The sequence below is a fragment of the Paroedura picta genome, chromosome 3, assembly GCF_049243985.1.
Source record: "Paroedura picta isolate Pp20150507F chromosome 3, Ppicta_v3.0, whole genome shotgun sequence".
NCBI lineage: Eukaryota > Metazoa > Chordata > Lepidosauria > Squamata > Gekkonidae > Paroedura > Paroedura picta.
Window position 1 is genome coordinate 91,551,328 of NC_135371.1, and position 21,631 is coordinate 91,572,958.

At 42.0% G+C, this 21,631-nt stretch overlaps 1 long non-coding RNA gene across 2 annotated transcripts in view; it reads right to left on the reverse strand.

Moving 5' to 3' along the window:
* The window catches only part of LOC143832423 (uncharacterized), a 24,241-nt gene continuing 2,610 nt past the window's right edge, over positions 1-21,631 (reverse strand). For both annotated transcript variants that reach the window (XR_013229260.1, XR_013229259.1), the window contains exons 2-3: positions 21,156-21,242; positions 1-241 (exon numbers count right to left, since the gene is read on the reverse strand). This is a non-coding gene — a long non-coding RNA (uncharacterized LOC143832423). The remainder of the gene's footprint in view (positions 242-21,155; positions 21,243-21,631) is intronic.

A 21,631-nucleotide genomic window follows, 5' to 3' on the forward strand; every position in this document is an offset into this window, starting at 1 on the left:
TTCAATTATTTCAGAAGGCAGAGGTTCTGCTTCCTTAACCATAGTTCTCAATTCCATTTCTTTTTCTTCTCTCTGTCACCTAGTTCCTTCTCCTTCTCCTTAGCTTTCTCCACACATACCTACCCTTCCAGCAATCACCTGATGCCCCTTTTCCTTTTAACCTCCAGTTCATTTCTTATTTCCTTCAAGTCTAGTTTTCACTTGCTCCACTTTGGCAGATGATAATTCCATATAGATACTTCTACGACAGCAAAATAAAACAGGTGGCATTTTAAAATGTATTTCAGCATAAGCTTTCATGAATTAGAATTTACTTCCTTTGATTTATGTTCATACATTTCAGGGTTTATACTTAAAATCACAGATAATAGAAAACTTTTTGTGTGTACATGTTGCAAAAAGACATCAGTTTAAAACAATATCTATTGAAAAGAGTAATTGATCCAATCAGTGGTTGGGGATCAGTCCCCAAAATTGATAGAAAAAGTAGAATCAACATAACTTTAGTGCAGAGTAAAACGTGATATGAAGATCCAATTAAAAAGCAATAGCGGTACAGCTGAGCTTACTAACATCTGTAAGGGTGGGGCATAATAAGATATTAACACCTATGGTGAGGGAGAAATGCCAAATCCTTGTTAAGACCTGGCTGAGGGACAGTGTTGATCTTCTTGATGAATGCTAATTCAGGAATTTCTCATTGGATTCTCTCTTTGACGTTCATTTGAAGAATAATAATGATCTTTATATCAGCAACAGAATACTCCTGGACATTCTAGCAATACTTCAGATTGAAATAAATACAAATGTACCAAATTTGCCACCTGATGACTGATATTTATTTATAGTGGTAAATAATACTGCATATTGTGCTTTCCAGTCTGAGTTTGTGAAGGGCAAATTGTGCAATGTCCAAGATTACACTGGAGGGAAAATGAATTAGAGGGCTGTTATCTTCCCAGTTTTTAGTATAGGCATTAAATGCTGGAGACTTGGGACAGCACATTCTGTTGGATTTCCACCCACTCTATTGTCCAATAGTTGGGATGGGCGCAAACTGTTTGTGGTTCATGGTGTGCCTGGTTTGTGCACCATGAAGCTTCACTAAATTTTAGGGGCTAAATGAACTGGTTTGGCTCATGAGGTTTGTGATGCAAAGGATACTCCCCCACCCCTGCCTTCAAGAGACACCAAACTCCCAGGAAGTCTCCAAATATCTCTTCAAGTTTGGTGAGGATTGGATTTATGGGGCCTATGTAGAACACAGCCTGAACTATGTAGAACACAGCCTGAACAACCTAGAGGCACCAGACTTGCAGATAATATATTTCTGATGCTCCTCAATCTGCCCTCTTAAGTTTGGTAAGAATGGTATTTGTGGGGTCTGAGTTACTGTCCCCCAAAGAAACTGCCCCATCCACCATTGTTTCCAATGGAAGGAAGGAAACAGCAAAAAAAAATTTTTTTTAAAGCAACAGCAATAAAAGCCAAGCATAACAGAATCAAGGTTCCAGAGAATCTCTGCAATAGTAACTGAAAGGGATGTATTTTTGCAAGCCCAGCAGAACCAGTGCCACTGTGTCAGTTGAAAACCAACAGGACTAAGGTCAAGCCAGAGAATATCAGCAGTAGAAACTGAAGGTGGTGGTAGTTATTTTTGCAAGCCCCACAGTACCAGTGTAATTAAAGGGTGCCCAGCAGAACGTAGTACCAATGTGGCAATGCCAAGACTACAGGATGGATGTCTATCTATGCAAATTATTATCATTTGCTGAAGAAATATAAGTGAATCTGGTTTTCACTTTCTTACAGAGAATGACCTTTTATCCCATTGGTTGTTTATGTCTCTTAACCAACCACTTCCTTGATACAGAACATAGTAGGAACGTTCAAAATTCTGGAATGAGAGGTTTTCTTATGCCTACTTTTCCAAGAAATATTAGGTATTTTTTATGATGAGACATCTGCACTTAGAAAGGTTTTGTTTCACCCACTTCTTTACAACAATACTCATTTCCTCTGAAGGGGAGTCCAGCTTCCCACCAGCAAAACACACAAACATTTTGCATAACAGCTGAATCCGGGAAATGACTTATCATAACCAATTCTGGCTAAGAGAACATAATTACAGAAGACCATATTTCCAAACACTTGGAGGGCTTCCAAGCCTGTTGTTTGGTAGTGAAAATACATCTGAAGCAGAAGTCATGGAGCTCCATAATGTTGTTTTAACCCCAGCCCCCTCATATGAATATGAAGCTTCCACTTACACCCCGTCAGACTTTTGATCTATGTAGACTGGCACTGAGTACTCCACCTTTCCCAAGATCCCAGAGAGGGGCATTTCCCAGCATCATCACCTAAGGTATTTTCTGAGTTGTTCATATCTAGCCAGGAACGTGAGGATTTCCAGATAAAAAACTGATGCTGTATCACTGAACCTTTTTGCATGCTCCTCCATGTACCCATCTATATCAGAATTGAGACTGACTAAGAATCGCCAGCCATATCCATTTTAAACACTGGATTAATCCTTTCATTGTTAATCCCTCTTCCAGGTGGCAAGCTTCTGATTCTGAACAACATTTTTCCTATTCACATCCATTTTCTGGTGAACTGGGATCAATTCTGTATTGAGTTGATAGGATGGCTGCTGAGTGGATACCTTTGGCATGACACCGCTAATTATAACGGGCCACTGATGCAGCTTGTTCACAGGCAGTCCTGGAAACCAAACGTATAAGAACTCAACTTGAACGCAAGAAATCATCAGTGCAAATAATGCTCCAATGGACATAAGAGAGCCCAGACATCCTTCCTCCCTCTGTTCTTTCTCTTGAAAAAAGCTTTAGGAGGAGGGAACTTCAAATGGGAAAAGCAACTTCACCCTTTGGCTGCCCACTGTTTCTTGACTCCAAATGGACCTCATCTAGTTGCTTTTCCTCTTACAGAGTTCAGAATACATGGGAAAGCCCATGGAAATGTTAGAATTAAAACTCTTCTTTTATTTTCTTTTAAGAACTGTTTATGCAGCATAATCCTAAACATAGATTTAAAATAAAGCTGGCTTCTTATGGACCACTGGCTAGATTCTGCCCCCAAAGAAATTCCATCTGGACCATCAGCTGCCACAAACCTATGTTTGTCCTGTACATGTCCTGCAGGCATTCTGATGGTGTGGTACTGTGTTTGACAGGTTGTTGACAAAACCGGGCCGGATGTGAGGTACCACTGTTGAAAGAATTATAGCATTGGCATGTCATGTGTAAAGGAAAGAGGACAAATTTAAGAGGGTGGCCCCAAGAAGTAGGAATCCTTTAGGATGCTTTGGGCTGATCCTGCGTTGAGCAGGGGGTTGGACTAGATGGCCTGTATGGCCCCTTCCAACTCTATGATTCTGTGATTCTATCCCTTGTTTCTTTCTCATCTGGGGAAGAAGACATGGGGAACCCTCAGCAGCTCCCTTCAAAGTTACTGCACATCCCAACCATAGTGGGATTGCAGTCCCCACAGCAAACAGCACAGCCACAGTTAGGACCATAGTCTTCAACACTGCCCTAATTTCAAAATCAATATATTTCAATGTTCCAAGGAAAATTAATGTATTTCCATCTCGTTATCATTTTGATGTTTGTTTGTTTTAGCATACAGGTATTAGATCACTGTCCTTATAGAATCATGTCCCCTCTCAACCTCCTTTTCTCTATCTAGGTCCTGACCTAGATAGTCCAAGTTAACCCAGTCTCATAAAATCTTGGAAGCTAAGCACACCTGATCCAGTTTAGTAATTGGATGGGAAACCACCAAGGAAGTCAAGGGTCACTAGGCAGAAGCAGGCAATAGCAAACCACCTTTGTTAGTCACTTGCCTTGAAAACCCTACAGGATTGCAATAAGTTGGCTGCAACTTGATTGCATTTTAACTACCACTATTAGATCATTTGTCATAAATAGCACTTAGTTTTTTTCCCCTTTTCATGTGTATTATTTTCATTATTATTGTGCAGGTTGTTGTATTGATATTGTTTCCTCAACCCCATTGCTTTCATCCACACCAATGAAAAATACTTGTCACTGAGCCTTGGCATGAACCTCTCACTGACAGAGCCAAGCAAAACAATCAGAAGCAGGTCACTGCCATCTTCAGATTGCTAAAGTGTGATAGAACACCTAGAGTAAAACAGTGTGTGTTGCTTGTTTGCATATCTCTTGCCTCAGCAAACACAAATAATCATACTTTTGTTCCTTCTAATTGTGTGCAGTTCAGTAAAATAATTCTTCTTTTAGGCTGTGTCTGGACCATCCCATGATGGTCGCTGCCCCTGCTCTAGTAAAAGTGCAGCTACGAGGTTGGATTCTGTTCAAAATTACTGGGAAGCAGAGGCAACTGGGCCTGCTGTCAGCTAAGTGACTGCAGCCTTAATGCTTAATGTTCTGTTCTATTGCTTCTGTTCAGCATAGTTCATATCCTTGCTTAAATTCCAAACTCTTAAGTGACCTGAAAAAGGCTTGTCATTTTTTATTGACCTTTCTAGCGAACAAAAGGCACTAATCCACTGCCCATTCCGTGAAACTACTAGAAACTCCTAAGAAAAAAGAAATACATGCAGACTCACAGATACTCATCACTTTGGAATTCCTGCACTGCTTATTTTACAAAGGTTATACATCAAGTCAGAGATGCCATTCTACAGACACATAAATAATGAATTAACTGACATGAAAGACCAGAATATTAATTTCCATTAACAAGGCAGTTCAAAGCACAGAGTATATGATGCTTTAAAAATCTTTATTAGCGACATAATGGTGTGTGTGTGTAGGGGGGAGGATACAGTAAATCTTTGCAACATATGATTGTAGAGGTAGAACACATCTTTCAGATGTGATGTCTATAGTCCAGCCCAAAGAGCCGGCCAGAAGAGGCTGGGGCAGCTGCAGGACAGCATGGGAGGAGGCTGGTCAGTACATTGACTGCCCAAGGCCTTGGGACACTTGTGGAGAATGGGAGGCAGCTGAGCCAGCACTGCCCCATCTGAGGCCTTGGAATGTTGGTGGAGCACGGGAGATAACTGAGCCAGTGCGGTCCTGCCTGAGGCTTCAGGATGTGTGTGGAGTGTGGGAGGCAGCTAAGGCAGCACCACCACAAGGATAAGGATAGGGGGAGGTGGGAGGAGGGAGTCTGGGTGGGAGAGAAGAGGGAGGGAGCAGGGAGGTCAGGCAAGTGAGAGATAAAGGTGGTGGGGGCAGGGGGGAATGGGAGGAAGGAGTTTGTTGTGTGTGTATGTGTGTCTGAGGTAGGGATAGGGGAGGAACAAGGAGCATCCGAGCAGATATGTGTTCCACATACTTAGTGAGAGTGAGGCTGTCATTGATTTGTTTTCATAGTCTTATGATGTTAATAACAACTCTTATCTAACAAGTTTCCCCCCTTGTATATGTGCTGTGCTTCTGGCAGCTGTGATATGATAGATCACAAAAGTTCACAAAAGGAACTGCAGACTAACCATGCAAAATGTATTGAGGGCTAAACAACATCTAGACCATTTCTGCACAAGGTATTTGCCCCTGCACAGCCTCCCATTGCTCGTGGGTTTTAGTGCTGCTTCCACATGATGCTGGCAGCAACCCATGGCTGTGCAGGAGTTGGTGCAAGTTTTCATCCGGTTTGCTCCGTGATGAGGGAAATCGCGAAAGAAAGAAAGAAAGAAAGAAAGAAAGAAAGAAAGAAAGAAAGAAAGAAAGAAAGAAAGAAAGAAAGAAAGAAAGAAAGAAAGAAAGAAAGAAAGAAAGAAAGAAAGAAAGAAAGAAAGATTTCCCTTTCTTGTTGTGCTGCAAATCAGGGTGCAAACAGATGCAAGCCAATCTGAAGGGAGAAATACGCGACAGTCTTGGTAGTGTTTTGCCCACCCTCGCATCTCAGTAAAAGTAAAATGTTATATTTATTGTGTACAGAAATATTGGGATTGGGCAGCTAAAACACATTCCTGTTTGTGTTTTCTGGCATTGGGGTATGAATGGGGAAAGAAGGGAAGGTGTGTGATGAAGCAGCCCTCACCCTATTAGCTTGGCTTCTGTGCTCTATGTTTTAAATTTTTATTGTGAACTCACAATCATCAGGGTCCAGTTACCACTAATCTACCCGAACATTGAGACCATTATACAACATATCCCAAAAAGGGATCTAAGGAAATGTTTTATTGTTGTTGCGTGATCCCATAGCAAAGCAGAAGTGAAAGGTTTTTTTAAAAAATGTTTTACTGTTGTGGCATTTCCCCAAAGTAGCATGGATGTGTATTTTTTAAAAATAATTTCGAGACTTGGGGGGGACGGATGGGGGGGAGGAAAAGAAGTTTGAGTCCCCAAAACAATCACTGTGACGGGATTGGTGGCTTGCATCGATTGCAAAACCAAAAAGGGAAACAAAAACCCAACCTAACCAGAAAAGTTAGGAACCCAAAGTCTGAGCTGCAAAAATAATTTTAAATTTTTTAAAATATTTATTACATAAAGTGCACTAATTCAACATATTAAAAACATAGTCATCATAATTTTAAAATATCACATTTCTAACTACAGATGGAATGGACCAACATAGAATGGACCAAATGCGTTTTGCTTCCGAGGGGTCTTTCTCAATGGTCAAATTATTGTGAGGAATGCATTCATGTATAAAACCAAAATCAAAATGCATGCTGTGTGGCAAAGAAAAACCTGTTAGGTGGTGCTCCAATTAGTCTTTCTAATGTAAAGGTATCTGATTTGGAGCCCACCTTCTAAAATATGCACTTCCAGAGGCCACCACTCTCTGCTTTTGGCCGGCTCTCAATCACTAGTGCATTCCCACATGTGTCAGAAAAAGCAGCACCTAACAGATTTGGCTGTTTTGGCTTACTTTAATCTCTCAGAACATCCTGTTCCCAATGGAATACAAACCCTTTATGCACATAGGAGGGATTCTGGAAGGCATGTTACCATGACCTGAATAGTCCAGCTAGTCCAAGCTTGTCAAATCTTGGAAGCTCCTCGGGGTCGGCCCTGGTTAATATTTAGTTAGTACTGGTTATGGGAGACCATCACAGAAGCCCAGGGTGGAAAAGCAGAATATAAACATAAATAAATGGCTACTATGCAGAGGCAGGCAATGGCAAACCACCTGTTACCTTCAAAACCCTATGTGATCACCATAAATCAGCTGTGACTTGACAGTGCTTTTCACCACCATTGGGCTGCAAGTGGAAAAACAGGCAAGGCTGGAATAAGCATGGTAATCTACCACAGCCCTATGTATTATTGCTTTGGCCCCAAAGTTAAAAAGTACAATCTTGATTACTGAAGATGCTGATGTGCTGAAAATAGGGTGGTGGTGAGGATTCTACTTGGCCAAACATACTGAAAGGAGGTAGGGGACCATGGCCTAGTGGTAGAGTATCAACTTGCCATGCAGAAGGTGCCAGGTTCAAGCCCTAGCATCTCCAGTCAAAAGGTTCAGGATTTCAGTGATGTAAAATACCTCAGTCTAGGACCCTGGTGAGCTACAGTCAGTCGGGGTAGACAATACGTACCTGGATGAACCAAGATGCTGAATCAATACAAGGCAGCGTCTTGTAGTCATTCCAAGCCTCATTAATCCTGCCATTATTTCAGGATCTCACTTCAGAGACATTGATGGGCATAAACCATGTCCTGTCACCAGCTCCGGTGACGTTGCCAATGCCTCAGGTTTGTTTTCACTGTCTGGGAAGAGAACTGGTCCTGTGGGGCTAGCAGAATGCTCTGGCATGGCACTATTCCATACACATACCAGGGGTTGCCAATCCATGGCACAGACTGTCAGGGCAGCAGCATCTGCAATTAAACTTCACCTACTGTTAGGATGCTCTCTCTGTTAGGATGTTGTCTATTAGCACCTGATAATAAGATTCCGATAGTCTAAAAATACACAACTAATTCTTATGCATCTTTACTCAGAAGTCAGTCCCAGTGGCTTCTAATTAAGTAACGCTGGAATTGTAGCCTTGTATGTGTGCTGGGAAACAAACTCTGCGAAGCGTCCTCAGTCATGCAACTTTCTGACCAGCCTGGCTGACAATTTTATTTATCAAATGGTAGATGGACCCACAAGAGGTTCATCCATACTGGACTTAATACTGACCAACAGGCAAGAGTTGGTGGATGAGGTGAAGGAGGTGGGGACCCTAGGGGGGAGGTGACCATGTCCTCATAGAATTCCTTTTGAGATGGGGAGGCAAGGAAGCTTGTAGCCAGACGCAGATGTTGGATTTTCGTAGGGCAAACTGTAATAAACTCAGAGACATTATGAGTGTCATACCATGGACGAGAATGCTGGAAGGGAAGAGAGCATGTGAAGGGTGGGAGCTACTCAAACAAGAGCTATTACATGCTCAATCAATGACTATCCCAGAAAGACGAAAACACTGCAGGAGCTCCAAGAAGCCTATTTGGATGAACAGAGAACTTCAAGAGGAACTAAGAAAGAAAAGGGAGATGTTCAGGAAATGGAGGGAAGGACAGAGCTCTAAAGAAGAGTACCTACAGGTTACTAGGCACTGTAGATCAATCATCAGAAAGGCCAAAGCTGAGAGTGAGCTAAGATTGGCAAGGGAAGCCCATTGTAACAAGAAAAGGTTTTTCAGTTATGTGAGGAGCAAACGTAAAGTAAAGGAGGCAATAGGCCCACTGTTGGGTGCGGATGGACAAACTCTAATGGAAGATGCAGAGAAAGCAGAAAGGTTTAGCGCCTATTTTACATCTGTTTTTTCCCACAGGTCAAAGGGTTTAGGCACATCTAGAGATGGCAGTAGCCAAAGGATAGTGTCTGGGTGGCAGGTTGACATGGATAGAGAAGTTGTCGAGAGGCATTTAGCTGCACTGGATGAGTTCAAATTCCCTGGAGAACTTGCAGAACCCTTGTCCATCATCTTCGGGACCTCTTTAAGGACTGGAGATGTCCCGGAGGACTGGAAGAGAGAAATTGTTATTCCGATCTTCAAAAAAGGGAGGAAGGATGACCCGGGAAACTACAGACCAGTGAGTCTGACCTCTGTTGTGGGGAAAATAATGGAGCAGATATTAAAGGGAGCAATCTGCAAACATCTGGAGGACAATTTGGTGATCCAAGGAAGTCAGCATGGATTTGTCTCCAACAGGTCCTGTCCGACCAACCTGGTTTCCTTTTTTGATCAAGTAACAGGTTTGCTGGATCGTGGAAATTTGGTTGATGTCGTTTACTTGGATTTTAGTAAAGCTTTTGATAAGGTTCCCCATGATGTTCTGATGGATAAATTGAAGGACTGCAATCTGGATTTTCAGATAGTTAGGTGGATAGGGGTTAGAGAACCGCACTCAAAGAGTTGTTGTCAATGGTGTTTCATCAGACTGGAGGGAGGTGAGTAGCAGGGTACCTCAGGGCTCGGTGCTCGGCCTGGTACTTTTTAACATATTTATTAATGATCTAGATGAGGGAGTGGAGGGACTACTCATCAAGTTTGCAGATGACACCAAATTGGGAGGACTGGCAAATACTCCGGAAGATAGAGACAGAGTTCAATGAGATCGGAACACAATGGAAAAATGGGCAAATGAGAATGAGATGCAATTTAATAAAGATAAGTGTAAAGTTCTGCATCTGGGTCAGAAAAATGAAAAGCATGCCTACTGGATGGGGGATACGCTTCTAGGTAACACTGTGTGTGAACGAGACCTTGGGGTGCTTGTGGATTGTAAACTAAACATGAGCAGGCAGTGTGATGCAGCAGTAAAAAAGGCAAATGCCATTTTGGGCTGTATCAACAGGGGCATCACATCAAAATCACAAGATGTCATAGTCCCATTGTGTACGGCACTGGTCAGACCACACCTGGAGTACTGTGTGCAGTTCTGGAGGCCTCACTTTAAGAAGGACGTAGATAAAATTGAAGGGGTACAGAGAAGAGCGATGAAGATGATCTGGGGCCAAGGGACCAAGCCCTATAAAGATAGGTTGAGGGATTTGGGAATGTTCAGCCTGGAGAGGAGGAGGTTGAGAGGGGACATGATAGCCCTCTTTAAGTATTTGAAAGGTTGTCACTTGGAGGAGGGCAGGATGCTGTTTCCGTTGGCTGCAGAGGAGAGGACACGCAGTAATGGGTTTAAATTACAAGCACAACGATATAGGCTAGATATCAGGAAAAAAATGTTCACAGTCAGAGTAGTTCAGCAGTGGAATAGGCTGCCTAAGGAGGTGGTGAGCTCCCCCTCACTGGCAGTTTTCAAGCAAAGGTTGGATACACACTTTTCTTGGATGCTTTAGGATGCTTAGGGCTGATCCTGCGTTGAGCAGGGGGTTGGACTAGATGGCCTGCATGGCCCCTTCCAACTCTATGGTTCTATGATTCTATGATTCTATAATTCTATAGTATATGAAGATTGAATCTGCCTTTATAAGGATAGCTGGATCTCGGAAAATATTTAAAACACAAGCTAGTTTAAAGGATCTTTGAAAAAGATGATCCCCTTGTTGGCTTGTGAACAGCTTCAGATCACAGAGTAAGAATAGGAAAAGAAAAGGGGAAATGTGCATACATGCAAAATTTAAAAAACGTTTTCTCTGAATATGTCAAGGAGCAAAGCAAGCAACATGAATTCCCTGTTTTTAAACTGAGGCAGAAATGCACACCTTCTCAAACTGCCTTACGGAATTCTGAACCATTTCACTGTTTCTTTCTAAAATACCTCTGGAGAATGTCTGTGGTATTGTGCCTGGGTTGCAAAGTAGACGCCAGAACCAAGAGAAGGCTGCTGAACATTCTGCAGCCATCAAATACTATAAATATTCCATTCCAGAAATTGCAAACTTGTATCTACATGCTGGGGGGATTTATTTTTAATGAGTCAATAAGAAAACTGCAATTTGGACTAGCTTGTATGATTGTTGTTGTTGTTATGTGCGAAGTCGTGTCCGACCCATCGCGACCCCATGGACAATGATCCTCCAGGCCTTCCTGTCCTCTACCATTCCCCGGAGTCCATTTAAGTTTGCACCTACTGCTTCAGTGACTCCATCCATCCACCTCATTCTCTGTCGTCCCCTTCTTCTTTTGCCCTCGATCTCTCCCAGCATTAGGCTCTTCTCCAGGGAGTCCTTCCTTCTCATGAGGTGGCCAAAATATTTGAGTTTCATCTTCAGGATCTGGCCTTCTAAGGAGCAGTCAGGGCTGATCTCCTCTAGGACTGACTGGTTTGTTCGCCTTGCAGTCCAAGGGACTCGCAAGAGTCTTCTCCAGCACCAGAGTTCAAAAGCCTCAATTCTTTGACGCTCGGCCTTCCTTATGGTCCAACTTTCGCAGCCATACATTGCAACTGGGAAGACCATAGCCTTGACTAAACGCACTTTTGTTGGCAGGGTGATGTCTCTGCTTTTTAGGATGCTGTCTAGATTTGCCATAGCTTTCCTCCCCAGGAGCAAGCGTCTTTTAATTTCTTTGCTGCAGTCCCCATCTGCAGTGATCTTGGAGCCCAGGAAAATAAAATCTGTCACTATCTCCATTTCTTCCCCTTCTATTTGCCAGGAATTGAGAGGGCCGGATGCCATGATCTTTGTTTTCTTGATGTTGAAGCTTGTATGATACACCAGCTCAAATCCAGTATTTTTTGGGGGGATGTGGGAGAATAAAAGGAAAGTCCCTTTGAGTGAATATGCTTAAGACTACAACCTTAAGTAACTAAAATGAAATAAATAATGTTATCTGTATCTTTTCCTGTTTCCTGTAAACCGCCCTGAGCCCTCGGGGAGGGTGTTATATAAATATAACAAATAAATAAATAAATAAATAAATAAATAAATAAATAAATAAATAAATAAATAAATAAGAGAAAATTAACAAGGTTTTCCCCCCGCAATAGAACATAAAAGATATAAGAACCCTGCTGGATCAGTCCTGCTTTACACAGTGGCTAGCCAGTTGCCCTGGAGGATCAACAAATTGGGCATAGTAGCCAAGGCTTTCTCCTGGTTGAGTCTGCACGAGGCTTTTTATCCACTCCCAGTCCAAATAAATCCCTCCCGTCTACAGTGAATTTGATTTCCATTTTGATTTTGAGCGCTTTAAATTTTCCCTCTGCAACATACATGATTGATCCATGGTGACCCTACCTTTCCCCCACGATATCCAGGAGTGGATATAAGCCTCGATATTTGAAAAACCGCAACCAGTATAAGTGTAGATTTCTCCTGTTTGCGAATTAACTTACTCCTCTGTGCCTCATAGCAAAGCAGGGCATCAGTTCAAAGACTTCCTGGTTCCCGGTTGCAAGGCTTCCCTCCCTGTTTTAAAGTGACTGCACTCCAGAAGGATAGATTCAAGTGGGTAGCCACATTGGTCTGAAGTAGTACAACAAAAGTCCAATAGCACCCTTAAGACCAACAAAGATTTATTCAAGACGTGAGCCCACAATTCTCTCAGCAGAGATTTGCCTCATTCTCTGATTGGCTGCTGCTGGCTCGAGAGTCAAAAGAAAAGAAATAAAGTACTAGTGCTGGCTGGAGTCACCTAACCCCCTACCCTGCCAGTTCAGGAAAAGTAGTTAAGCTACATGACTGCTGCTCCTCTCCCCCTCCCTGCTCTGAGCTCCCCTCATCAAGTGCAAAAGGCTTCTGTTTCAATGGGGGGGGGGGAGGAAGGAGAAAGGCCCAGGTTCAAATCGATCTGAATTCAGCAGGATCCACAGCGGAAAAAAAAGTAAGTGCAGAATTATCTCTGGTGTTTCCACTGGGACTAAGAGCTTTACTGCCTCTGAACATGAAGGTTCCATATAGTCATAGAATCATAGAATAATAGAGTTGGAAGGGACCTCCTGGGTCATCTAGTCCAACCCCCTGCACTATGAAGGACACTCACAACCCTATCACTCATTCACTGTAACCTGCTACCCCCTTAAACCTTCACAGAATCAGCCTCTCTGTCAGATGGCTATCCAGCCTGTTTAAACATTTCCAAAAATAGAGAACCCACCATCTCCCAAGGAAGCCTATTCCACTGAGAAACCGCTCTAACTGTCAGGAACTTCTTCCTGATGTTTATATGGAATTTCTTTTGCATTAATTTCATCCCATTGGTTCTGGTCTGTCCCTTTGGAGCAAGAGAGAACAACTCTGCTTCATCCTGTACATGACAGCTTTTAAAATACTTGAAGATGGTTATCAGATCTCCTCTCCAGGCTAAACAGACCAAGTTCCCCCAACCTTTCTTCATATGTCTTGGTCTCCAAATCCCTCACCATCTTTGTTGCCCTCCTCTGGACATGCTCTGGACCAGCTTGTATACATCTCTCTTCAACTGTGGTGCCCACAGTAATCCAAGTGAGGCCAAACCACAGCAGAGTAAAGTGGTACCATCACCTCCCATGATCTGGACATGATATAGCCCAAAATACCATTTGCCTTTTTTGCCACCGAATCACACTGCTGTCTCCTGTTCAATGTATGGTCTACTAAGACTCCTAGATCCTCTTTGCACATACAATTGTCAAAATAAGTCTCCACCAACCTATATTGGTGTATATGGTTTTTCTACCTAAATGCAGAACTTTACATTTGTCCCTATTGAATTTCATTTTATTCAGTTTAGCCCACTTCTCGAGCCTATCAAAATCATCCTGTATTCTGATTCTATCTTCTGTTCTGTTTGTTATCCCTCCCAGGTTAGTATTGTTTGCAAATGTAATAAGTACCCCCTCTAATCTCTTACCCAACTATTTATAAGTACGTTGAACAACACAGGCCCCAGGACAGATCCCTCGGGCACTCTACTTGTCACTCTTCTCCAAGAGGATGCTGAACCATTAACTAGTACCCTTTGGGTACAATCTGCCAACCAGTTATCGATCCACCTGACAGAATTAGGATCTATACCGCATTTTATCAACTTGTCAACAAAAATATCATGTAGAACCTTATCAAAAGCTTTACTGAAATACAGATAAACTATGTCTACGGCATTCCCCTGATCTAGCAAGGTAGTCACTATCTCGAAAAAAAGAGATAAGGTTGGTCTGACATGACTGAGTCCTAGAAATCACAGCTCTCTGTCCCAGCTGCTCAAGGACCAACTGTTTGTTGATTTGTTCCAAAATTTTGCCAGCTACAGCTGATGGATCAGTAATTACCCGGATCCTCTTTTTTCCCTTTCTGGAAGATGGGGACAACATTCGCTCCCCTCTAATCATCTGGCACCTCACCTGTTCTCCAAGAAGTGTGAAAAATAATGGACAGAGGTTCAGAGATGACATCTGCAAGTTTTTTTAGTACATTTGGATGCAATTCATCTGGCCCAGAAGACTTTGTTTCATTTAAGGAAACTAGGTAATTGTAGATTGCCCCCAAAGTGATCCTAGGCCACCAATCCCATCCCCCCTGTTGTGATACATTTTTTTCCATATTGAGCACTATTTCCCTCACAAGAGAAGACTGAGGAGAAATAGGAGTTAAGCAGTTCAGGCCTCATGTCTAGTCATCATGGCTAGCTGCCACTGATAGATCTATAGTTCATCACTCTGCCTAATCTCTCTCTCTTTTTTTGAGGACATTTATACTAGCAACCATGACTTAGTCCACTAGCAGTGAATTTCTTGATTTAATTACACACTGAGCAAGGCTGTGTTTCCTTTGTCCATCCCAAACTATCCAGTCATCATCTTAATTGGGTTCTCCTGAGCTCTGGTATTATGGGACTGGGAGAAAAATTTCTTTAATAATTTTATTTATTTGTTTGTTTGTTTGCTTGCTTATTTATTTATAAACTTCTAGCATGTTCCTTCTTAGTCATTTTTTTTCCTAAACTAAAAATTCATAAGACTCATCAGCCTTTCCTCACTCCTTTAATCATTCTGGTTTTTCTCTTATGCACTTTTTCCAGCTCTACAGCTCTACAGCTCTACAGTTTCTTTTGGAGAAACTGTGACCAGAACTGTACACAAATGTATTCCAATATAGCTATACCAGGGCAATACAATATTGGCTGTTTTTATTCACAGTTCTTTTCCTAACTCCAGAATGGAGTTAGTCTTTTTCACTGCTGCCCCATACACAGTCACCATTTTCATCGAGCTATCCACACTACAACTCTACATTGCAGATCCTCCAAGGGATGGCTAGAGAGCACCTGATCCAGCAGCCTTGCTGAAGGAGGTCTGGCTCTCCTTAGTGCCTAGACAGGAGACCTCCCAAGATCCTAGGAGCACCACCCACCTTGATGCATAAACATGGGGTCCAAAGATATAATACATAAAAGCATACAGTTTGGCAGAGTAGAAAATTTCAAGACAGTATTTAGCAGGTAAAACCTCATGAGGAGGGGGGGTAACTGTGTCAATAGATGGAGGCTGGAGCATAAAAGCATTTGTAAATGTGGTATCCCCTCCTAATGGCAGTTGCTGTTATACATTAGGGGGCTCAGCTGAGACCCAGAGAGTGCTCCAACTCTCCCTTGATGTATGTGCTATAAGAAAATCTATTGGCTTTGCTGAGCTAATTACACTGTAGAACATGGCACAGGCTTGTAGTGGCCCCAAGTGTCTTCTCTTTCACAGATATTTCTGCTAAATTAGGCCTTGGGGATTTAGTAGATGGTGGAATGAAAGCGGAAATCAACGAGGAGTTATTTTTACCTGAACAAAATGCAGCCTCTCCAGCAGGAGAAACCTGGTGAGACTCTGGAATTAGTTTAGTTCAGGCATTTTGTACTTTTTTATTATAAGAGAACATGTGTGTCCATGAACTTCCCTAAGTATTAAAATAGAAATCACTAAGATAATATTTTTTGTTATGTACTTTTGTTATGTACTACTTTGTACTAAAATCTCAATACAGATGTGGACAAGATGATAATTGTTAAAGGATTTCCCTTAAGGCTGCAATCCTATGTACATTTACTTGAGAGTAAGCTCCACTGAATTAATGGGACCTGCTTCTGGGTAAATACACATAGCACTATCTGTAACAGTATCATCTTAAGCAGATTTATATTCTTCTAAATTCATTGAAGTCAGTGGGCTTGCACTGTAAGCTCTTGTGTAGCCCAGCTCTAATCCCAAAATCATATAACACTATTTAATTCTATTGACTGAAATGGGAATTTGTCAGCATAAGTGGTCCATTTTTTTTCCACAGGTCACTCTCAAAAGAGTGATGGTCTTTTGATCTTGAGATATGCGGAACAAACCAAATAATATTTTATCCGCAAATAGGGGGTTTGGTCTTCATTTCTTCACCTAGGCTTAAGATGACTCACCTGACATGCTCTCTAACAATCATAGCATTAGTAAGGCACAACAGTTTTTCTGGTCAGCTCACCCATAAATAAAAGGGCTGCACTCTTATGTCCCTGGGAAGTAAACCCCATTGAACAGAACATAGGCTACCAACAGCTGATTGTCTATAGAATCTATCTCCATTTGACCTGAAGAAGATTCCTGAAAGGAACAGAATGGATTAATGCCTAAAATATATAAATTGATTTTGGGGTTCAGGAGCTGTTAAATGAATAGATTTATGACTGTGAATGGATTGAACCTAAACATATGGGCCTGCTTAACAAAATGTACAAATTCTAATGACTCAGAAGAAGTTCTGAATAATGGATACAGTCAGACCTAATGAATGCATACACAGGAGTAACTAAATCCAGTGGTGCTTGCTGCCAGGTAAGTATGCATAGCTTGCCTTTATAAACTATGCTAAACTCATCTACTCCTTTCTCAGCAGATCTCAAGGGAATTGGTGCAATTAAGTAAAAATAACCTTGTCCTACTTTTGACTCCTGGGAAAGGGAGAGAGAAAGGACACATCACAGCTGGCATCATGTTGCTAGTTGCCTGACTGGGAATACCCTCAGGGGTTGTAAACCTCAGCTAGATGGAACAGGGCAACTTTGGGGCAGGAGGCCAATGCTCCCCTTCCCTGATTCTCACTCACTGGACACATAGTCAGGTAAAGCTTTTTCTTTCTACTTTGGTCATATCCATTTTTCAATTGACTTAGTGGAGCAAAAGGAGTTACTGGTTCCTTATTCTGCAATCCTGAACCAAATATAAATTGTACTCCAAGGTGCCCTATATTGGCATCTTGTCCAAATACTCTCTTTTGTGCAAAACACTCAAAATTTGGGAATTGCCCAAGAATCCTAAAAGATTGCATTCCTTAACAGACAAAGAACAAGGATCTGAAGCACAAGCACCACAAAATAAATTTGGGACTACTTCAACTCATACATCTCTGAAATCAGGCAACAATGTTCTACAAGGTGCCATTGCTCCTTGGAATATCACAGCATTGCTAATGTCATGTCTGTGAACTTTGGCTGTGAATTCCCAAGTTAGGGTACTCACTCAGGCACATATTCTCAGGTCCATTCACCAAAACACCTCTGATTCCCAGCCCCAGCAACTGCGAGCCGCGCACAGCGTGGCTCGCAGTTGCTCCCGGCCTGACGCGGCGAGAGGTGCTTTGCGCTTTGCTCCAAGTGTCCACCAGGATAAGAGGCTCTGGAATGTCTGAACTGGTATTTTTATTAGTTTTTTTTTCTTTTTCCATTATATTTTTCTGTTGCTTTTCTGAAAGATTCCCTGGACAACCATAGGTATTTGTCCTTGATTTCAACAAATTCTGCAGTTCTGTAATGAATTTTTAAAAAATTTCCTCTTGAATAGCCCTGAACCTTTTTTCAGCATTATTCCTTCTGGTGTGGGGCCATTTTTTGCCTGGAACATACTGTCATCACGACAGCAGTGCTGGTATGTACTTGGTCAAGAGTTTCAGCAGTTCTGTGTTGTAGTTGTGGAGTAGTAGTTCAGGGGCGGAGTAGTAGTTGTCAGCATCTTCAGTGTGGGCTTAATTTTACAAAAGGTGACCTTTGATATATAGATTCTTATGTTATTGGAGTCATTTCCTCATACCTGCTGAGGTCACCTCAATGGATGGCTTTATGATTCAGTTTTGTAAGTTCCTGATTCACAATGTTATACACTTGTCCTATGTGTTTCAGTCAAACATCTGGTACTGCAGATAATGCTGAGGTAATAAATAACTTCTCTGCATTCTTATATTGTTTTGCTATTTTCACAGCCATACAAATGAATACAGAAAAGAGTTTTCACTTTCTTGGATATCTTTATTTTATTTATATTACCAGCTATAAGTTTTATCTTTTTTTTTCAAGACCAGCCATACATTTTATCATGTACACTGCAATATGTAATAATGTAAAAAAACAAAACCTCACAGGTCTGTCATAAACATATGCCTTGTAATAAGCAGGGGGGCACTGAGCAGAGTAGGCTTTCTCAACCAGGGTTTTGTGAAGCCCTGGGGTTTCTTGATGGCCCTTGAAGAGTTTCCTGAATGGGTGGGAGTTCATTAATTATATATATATATATATATATATATATATATATATATATATATATATATATATATATATATACACACACACACACACACACACACACACACACAAGTAGCAACACCCATTTTAAAAATGGGCTGTGAAAGGGGTAGGGGAAGGCTGCGAGCCCCTCCGCGAACCGGCAACAGGGCTTTGAAGCCTGAGGGAGGCTGGAAAGTCTCCGCCCTGGCTCCTACCCATCAGCAGCATCTCTGCAGCCCATCCTCTTATTCGGCAGCAAAGCCCTGTCTGGACGCAGCAGCGCTGCTAGCAGGCAACGAGGGAGGGCGGCAGCTGGGGGGGGGGCAATCAGAGTAGTCTGCTCCCAGGAGGCTGATTCCCAAATATAAGGAGCAAAATAATGTTAAGGATATATTAAGGGCCATTCCGCACCGGGATCCATGTTGCAAATTGTTTGCGGAACGAAATATCACCATTTTAAATAGTGGAATTCGTCGTTATGCATACCTGCCTTTGTAGTGGAATCCAGTTGCGTTTCTATCGTTTCCCACAGGGTTCCGGTCTCGGCAAAAATCGCTAGCCAGGAAGCGCTATTGCTGAGCTGTGTCCCGCCCCTGGCCGTCAAGCAGCCAATGGGCGGCCGTTATCATGCTCCCAAACAGCCCCTTTCCCTTTAAGGAAGGTTTAAAAAAACACACACACACACACACCCATTGCAACGAATATGCGTTGATTCATTGCAACGGAGAGACCCATCCAGCTAGCAGGTGGTGTTTGAGCTGCCGTTTCATTGTTGCCATGCTCCCCACGAGTGAAAAAAAAAATCCCCTCCCCTCAAGGGCGAAAACTGTGTGAAAAATAAAGGGAAAATAAACCAGCAAACGGGCCTCTCTGTTGCTTGTGCTTGGTGACTTTAAACAGAGAGACTGCCGCTGGGGAAGCCTCACTGGGTAAACGAAGGCTTGCCGGTGCGTTGATCTCTGCTCGCTCAGAGAAAAAAAATGGCGATCGCTTCGCCGGAAGATCAGAGGAGTGAGCCAGGGGGAGGGACTTTGCAGAAACCACAACAATGGTAACGCACAGAACTTTCCCGCTAGTGTTGCAGATTGATTGCAGGAGTGTAGCGCTTTCCGGAGGGTGAATCCACTTTTTGCGATTTCCCTGAATGCGCTACAACGAAGCGCTTTTTGCGGATCGGTTTCAGGAGTGTTGCAGATTGTCAACGACGTTGTGCATAACGGCAAAACTGTAGTGATTTCAATTTGTAACCATTGTGCTATTTTGGACGAATGCAGAACGGCCCTAAGAATTGTTAAACATTTATTGGGTGATATGACCATACATGGCCATGTTGACCTCCCCCCCCAAATGGTCAATGATAGACTTGGAGGGGATGGGGAGGGACCCCAGGTGGGCGCGTGCACAGCTATGCTTTCCAACTATATTCTGCACAATTGCACCACTTCTTGGGTTTCTTGAAGCCCGAAGAATGTTTCAGGGGTTTCTCAACGGCAAAAAAGCTGAGAAAGGCTGGAATAGAGCATCATGTTACTGAAACCTCTGTGCCAGCATGTATCAAAGCCCAGCTGCATTAACATTCTTCATTATAATTTGATGACCAGTGATTTTAAAAGTGAAAGTAATGCCAGCCAGTGTAGGTAAGCATCTCTAGCTTCTGGAAGTGCACACTCAGATGACTCTGAGGGATATTCATGCACATAATGTAACATAAGCTCTGGTGTCTACAGATGCTTGACAGGCTGATTCAGTGGCATCAAGATACAGCTCAAACAAACCTGTTCTCTGCAGAACCTGAAGCGGTTGAAGCTGAACTTCCATGGACAGGTCTAATATAAAAGGAGACAGAGTAACAATCTCTTGATGTTTTATATGGTAATTTCCTGAAGCATCCTGTTTTCCTTGTGTGTTAATGCAGCCTTGGAAAAAACATTGCAATCTGTCTGCCCTTCAAGCTTTCCTTCACTGGCAATTTTCTGCATTGCTTCAGAACTCTTCACTTCACTGTAGTTGCCAGCTATAAATGCAGAGCTATTTATTCATTTATTCCTCAGCTGATTTGATGTATTTCCTTTCTTTCTGGAAAGACTTGTCTTTTGTATTCCTGGCTACTGTGAGATCTTTCTTTTTCTTTTCTATAGAAGATAGATATTGTCATACTTTTTGTCTCGCTTTAACAGGCATGTATAGCCAAAATATCCAATACATCCTCATTTGGCTTTGCCATATCACAGTGGAGCATTTCTTTTTGAAGGATCCATGATTGTGATGCTGTTATAGTTGAAGAGTAAACCATAAATTTTATGATAGTCAGTATTTTTGCTACAACTGTTGCCCAGCTGTTCTACAATTCAACTTGCAATGTGGTTACCTCTCGCGTTATTTGCCTGCACAAAGAGTGATTTTAAATGATTGTAGACACGGGTCAGTAAATATATGTGGTATGTGAACCACCTCATCATTGTATTCAAACAGATTATCATTGTGAACATCACCTAGTTATTGTTTTTTTTTTCTATAGAAGAGAACGCCAATGTATTCAGACATCACAAAGAATTTGCTATGTCATTTTCATATAATTACTATAACCCACTAAAAATTATTTTCTGATACTCACACAATCATAGATTTGGACCATACATGCCATCTAGTCCAATCCCTTGCTCAATGCTGGATCAGCCTAATGTATCCATCACAGATTAATAGTCAGGTTTGCATCTTTACAAGTTTTTCTTACCTGTTATCTTCTGGGTTTCTTTCTTCTTGGATAGCCCAATATTCTCACCTGCCTCAAATGTAGGGCAAAACCATGCTGATGGATAGCCTGTGGATGTATTAATAGCCTTTGGATTGTGTCAGTGCAGATACAAACATACTTCTTCCAGCATTCATGTTTTCAATTCTAGCCCCCTAATTAATGTTTCCTTTCCTCTTCTGTCTTTGGACCAAAAGTTATAAAGCCATTTTCAAAATTGTGTGGGATTTGCATACCTGCAATCCTGCCACAAAAAATGTGATCTTTCAGTAGCCTGGTGTAAAGAGGCAGCTTCAAATTCAACATGTGCATAAGCAGCTTAGTACAAAGCATGCTATCCTATTTGTTGCTTCTAAAATGGCAATACTAGTTAAAAATCATCCTGCACCATGTATTTTAATAAGCATTGTCACTAAGTTTCTGCTTTTCAGTCTGCTTTTCAAGTCACAGGTAGCTTT